Source organism: Geospiza fortis, unplaced genomic scaffold (genome assembly GCF_000277835.1).
Source record: "Geospiza fortis unplaced genomic scaffold, GeoFor_1.0 scaffold18, whole genome shotgun sequence".
Lineage (NCBI taxonomy): Eukaryota > Metazoa > Chordata > Aves > Passeriformes > Thraupidae > Geospiza > Geospiza fortis.
Window position 1 is genome coordinate 295,282 of NW_005054445.1, and position 5,727 is coordinate 301,008.

The following is a 5,727-nucleotide window of genomic DNA, read 5'->3' on the forward strand; positions in this document are numbered from 1 at the left end:
AAAGGCTTTGGCAGCCCTTTGAAGCCCCTGAGGAGTCAGAGCTCCACATCCAGGGAAGGCAGAACATGGAAGGTTGTTGGGAAGAACTTTGAAGCGTTTTTAGGATCTTGAGAGTCTCATTGAGAGCCTGATGGGGTTTATTTTATTGTGTAATCACTACTGCCCGGGGTATGGCTGTGCTGGCTCTGCTTCCTTAGGAAAGGGGCTTTCCTAAGGCATTGAGAAGTTTGGTCCCTCTCAAATCCATCCTGACAGAGGGTTCCCTGTATCCCATTACCCCCTGGAAGGAATGAAAATAATCCAGGAGTGCTATAAAAAAAACTCTCAGCCCCTATAAAAGCACACCCCAGGTTACTGCCCAAATTGCTGGCTGAGGAGGGGCAGCACCTCCTCCCTCAGCCAAGAAACCAAATTTGCCCCATTAGAATGGTTTACAGTGAAATACTTCCCACATGTCAGCTTTTACTGGCAGCATTTACAGAAAAATCGAAGAATTCCAGTAGTTGAACAAATCTCTCATCTTTATTCTTTTGCATAGAATAAACAAAAAAGTTATTTCAAAATTTAAATGAAATGGGAAATGGGGATTAACCAGGCAGTAAGTGAAAGCAAGCTGCAGCCTCGAGCACATTTGTAATTAGGCAAGTTACAAACACTTCAGTAATGAGGATAATAGAAATTCTGACAGGTCCTGTAATGGAGAGAGCTTGTAAGCACCACTGTAATAAATAAACAGAGATCTATTTGATTTTTTGTTAAAAGATAGAAGCCCCAAGAGGTTTATGTTACTTTCTTTAGTGCTTGGTGAGGCTGTTTGTATGAGACTTTCCCCTACAATTTAAATCACTTATTGCTGCTTTGGCAATGTCTGTTAGATTCCATTAGATTCATTAGCTCTTCTAAAGAGCATTGCTCTGTGGAAATAGCTGAAACAGCTGCCCTGTGTAATTTTGTTACTGCTTTAATTTACTCAGAATTCTGTTTTAACACTCCAGCTGTTAAATATAAAGAGGAAAAACCAATCAATATAAAAGCACTTTCTACCTCAGTATTCTTATGTGTACAGTTTGGGGGAAGATGGCTGAGGAACTAAACAAATGTAAGGCTTGTTTCGTTATTTTCCAGGAGATTTCTTGGAGCTGCTGGAAGTAGATAGCACTTCTAAAAATGTCAGCGATGGAGCACTTCGCAGTGGGGTGAGTTATGCTCCTCTGCCAAACTGCTTCTCTCACGCCATGAAACATCTGTCAGTCTGCAAGCCCAGCTGCCTTCTGTCCAGTACCACTTGCTCCCTCTTATATCTTGGCCAAATTGAAGTGAGCAGATCTAGACATGGGCTGTGCTGGTGTCCTCAAAGCCTTTGTTATTTCCTCCAGGAATAAGGGACAAGATTTCACTGAGCATCACTGTGCAGCTGCAGACGTACTGCTGGAAATGGGTGAGTCCATTTGTGAAGCTGCTTTGATTTGCTAACAGAAACCTTTATGTGTTGTAGTGTATATTCCTGTTGCTTTCAAGAACACAGAATTGCTTTATTTTTATGGTTCCGCCCAGACCATCCAATGAGAAAATTCAGGGCTCTCCTGTTGTTGTTAAATACTGATTAGAAGTACAAAACTGCAGAGCAGGGTATAACAACAACAACTGATCTGGCAGCAGTTCAGCTCAGTACCTCTTAGAGAAATTGATTGAGTCACGCCAACTTAAAGCTTTGGTCTTTGTTACCAAAATCTTAGAAATACAGTTACAGAAGGGTTAAATCCATAAAGGAATGTTTGGTTTCTTTCCAGGTGGAGAGAGGGGAGCAAGAGGGAAAAGAGATTTTAATCTCTTTCATCTTTGCTTCTGTTCTGATGTCTTTAGTGAAATGAGGCAATCTTCTTAAATGGGACTTTAAGATGAGTTCTAGTGGAGCATTTTCCCACTCCAGAGGGAAGGGTTAGATGAAATATTGGGAGGGAATTGTTCCCTGGCAGGGTGGGCAGGCCCTGGCACAGGGTGCCCAGAGCAGCTGGGGCTGCCCCTGGATCCCTGGCAGTGCCCAAGGCCAGGCTGGACACTGGGGCTGGAGCAGCCTGGGACTGCTTCCCAGTGGAAGGTGTTCCGACCCTTGGCAGAGGATGAAATGAAATAGCCTTTAAAATTCCTCCTAGCCCAAACCATTGTGGGATTGTGTGTTTATCTGCATGGGATGAGTCTTATTTTTCCCAGCTTTTTTCTGCCAAGTTTTGGCATTTGCCTGTAGATATTTGCCTGTAGACTTTGCAAACACAATCCCATTGCCTTCTTTCCAACAGGCAGATCAAATAGTATTTTTTCTTGAACAAAACTGCCAATTTGAGCACAATCAGTCAGTTGTGCTTTAAGTTGTGTAGCCTGTAGGGAGGTAGTGAAAGTTCTGGAGTACTACTTTAGAAAAAATTCTGTCAGTGCTCTTTCCTAGAGGGCTTTGCTCTCAAACACTGTTATCTCCATTACCTGAGTTTTAACCTAACTATTCTGTATTATTTAATTCAAAATATTTGGCTGCATTTCTCATCACAGAGAAAAGCAAGGCACAAATTCCGAAGGATATTTCTAGGATTCATGTTCTCTGAACCTCAGAGAAAGGAAAAACAATTCTTATCTCATTTACTCTCCCGTAAATGAGTGTTTTGGAACAAGTGGAATGCATTGAGGAAGATTATTTACCTGAAGGAATTTGTTTGATTGGATTCTGGTTGTGAGTGTTTTGATTCATTGACCAATTGAATCCACATGTATGTCAGGACTGTCAGCTGACAGTCACAAGATTCTGGGCAGTTGAGTGCTTGGCAGATTCAGTTTAGATGTAGTGTAATATAGTATAGAATAATATAGTATGATAAAGTAAATAATTAGCCTTCTGATAAGATGGAGTCAGATGTGTCATTTCTCCCTGTGTTGGAGGTTGCCTTGATTTACTATAAAAATGAGTCAATTTTTTTTTTTTAAACAGTCATGTGATTTCATGTCCCAAATCTAGTGAATTCGGAATGCTATTGTTGTGCCATCTGATAGTTAAATGCATCTCTTTCAAATTAAGTTCTTCTAAAAGCTGTTTCTGATATCCCAGTGATGCAGAGCACACAGGCAGACCTTTTACTTCTCATTGTTAATAAGTTTTCAGATGTTAAACTCTAGATTTCTGCTGTCAATGGAAAATGTTTGTTTATGTCCTCTTCAACAGCTGTCATGTTAGTGTCGCTCCTTCCTTATTTTTTCCTTTCATTGCCTTTCAAAGTATGGTCTTGAAGATGAAAGGCCAGGTACCTTCTTTCAAAGGTCAGGTTTAACTGGCAGCGATGCTCATTGCTGTTTTCTGAAAGTCAGCTCCCTTGTCTCAGCAGATGAATACGTTGTCATAGCACAGGTATGCAGCATATCAAAAATAGTATATTTTGTACTGTTCTGCTCTGCAAGTTTCTAGCATGTTATCTTTTAACACTAATTTACAGCCAGAAGACCCACTTAGTCCCAATATACTCAGAATTAAGGTAAAGGTATTTCTAGTGTGGATTGTGGATAATGCAATAACAGACATGAAGTTTAATCAAGTATTTGCACAGATATAAATATATTTTTTCCCCTGTTAATTTTTCTGAACACACTAAGGGTGCCCAGCCTTTGGCTGAAGGCAAAGCCTATCTTAGGATTCTCTATTTTATTAGGGATATAATATTTTTTTCTCTGTGCTGTTTATTCCTCTGCTGCCTGCTAGCAGCTAAACAAGAAGATAATGGTTCAAAGGGAAAACACATCACTGAGAATTAACTGCATATGTACAGCGTGGTCCAGTCTTTGCTGTTGGAATAAATGATTAGGAAATCAAGTGGTAAACTAAATACTGATTGAACTGCTTTCCTCAGAACTGCTGTTGCTGATAATCCCAATATTCTTTGCAGCATCAGTTGATCACATCCCTTGTTTGAAATAAATTCCTCTCATATTATCAAAGGACAAAGTGAGTATGGGAAGTTAAGATACTTAACACTGTAATGGTTCACTGGTCTGCATTAATTGGGGAATTTGGAGAGCATTAATTATGAATTTATATTTGCTGAAATTAATCTGTTGCCACTCCTTTGGGATTCAGGAAGTGTTGATCATGGTATTTTGTCATCACCAGACCAACTGGGGAAGAGCAAAAGTCAGAGAGAGCTGCATCTGCTGAACTGAGACTGGAATTTGGCACCTGCAGCCTCATCCTGCTCAAAAAGGAGCCTCTGCACAAAAGAGAGTTGTGTCAGAATCCCTGCAGAGCAATAAATTCCTGAGGAATTCTTTGCCTTTCCTTACTTTGCTGCTACTCACCAGTCTGTTTGGGACATGACTGCTTACATTAGCAAGGCTGGATTTAAGCAATTTGTCTACTCATTGGACACTTGGAATGGACCTGTCCTTTTTTGCAGATATATCTATCTACAGCCAAAATATAGCTCAATAGAGATAACTTGTTTTAAAAGTTTGTTGTTTGAAATACAGTAATTAGATTTAATTCTTTAGATGGCTTCTTCATGTAAAGTATTACCAAGAAGTCCATTTGAGGATAAAAAGTTGTGTTCAGAAAATTCTCGAGCTTCCATTTCTGGGCACAACAGACATCTTTAAGGGTAATACTTTAAGGATACTTTCACAAAGCCCTTCTCCACGTCAGATGTGCTATTAAATGCTTTAATCACATCATTAGTTTTTCCTGAAAGACTTCAGCATTATGCCACACATGGATAGACACTAACTTTGATGTTCAATAAGTCACCAAGCTGGGAGATGGAATTCCTCTTGCTCACAAGTTCCAGGTAGCTTTGTAGGTTTTGTACTTTACTGAGGAAGAGTGTTCATATTGTCTAGTGATCTCTTTAAGAGCACTTCCACTTTGGTGAAATAAATGTCCATTTAAAAACAATGGGCTATGTAAAATATTTTCCAACTGAATAGGATACAACAGAAAAATGAATGTCCACTTCAGATGTCTTATCATCAGTTCACAGAGCAATGATAAGTGTCTTCCAGGCACTTACAGGTGTCTTCCAGAAGAACAACAGAACCACCTAAAGACATCCATGACTGAATATTTCTAGAGTATCAGAAATCAAATTACATTCTATACTGGCAGGATGATGTCTTTTGGAAGGTGTTCGACTTAGAGGAGGAAGTAACCTTCCCCCCAGAAAGATCTCTCCAGTAGCTAGCACTCATGGCACTGCCACTCCTCCTCAGGCATGTTCAAAGACCCAGCAGCAATGTTCTGGAAGCTTTCTGCAATAGATTTTGCTGTTGATCTAGGAAATAAAGGGAGGAAGTTCAGAGTTGTGGTGGCTATGAAGCATTTTCTTCTCAGGAGTGTGAAAAATTCAACTATCAAATGAATCACAAGTGCTGTATTGGGTTGGTGTGGCAAGGGGTCTTTTTGGAGGGGTGGGTGTATGCAGGGAGGGGGGATACAGGTAAGGCTTTTGAGACAAGCATCCAGAAGCTTTTCCCATGTCTGACAGAGCCAATTCCAGTCAGCTCCAGGACAGAGCCACCCCTGGCTAAGGCTGGGCCCATCAGCAACAATGGCAGCACTTCTGGAGTAAAGTATTTAAGAATTGGGAAAAAAGCCCTGCAGAACTGAGGCTGGGAAAGAGGAGTGAGAATATATTAGAGAAACTTAGCTTAGCAGGTCTGCTAGCAGATCCCTAAGTCAGAGCAGAAGCAGGAGCAGGG

The 5,727-nt window shown here is 40.6% G+C and overlaps 1 long non-coding RNA gene across 1 annotated transcript; it reads left to right on the plus strand.

The window, feature by feature from the left end:
- Nucleotides 1-1,167: 1,167 nt before the first annotated feature.
- Nucleotides 1,168-4,406, plus strand: LOC115948609. Its single transcript, XR_004082411.1, has 3 exons — nucleotides 1,168-1,196; nucleotides 1,377-1,438; nucleotides 4,148-4,406. It is a non-coding gene; the product is annotated as an uncharacterized LOC115948609 (long non-coding RNA).
- Nucleotides 4,407-5,727: the final 1,321 nt, after the last annotated feature.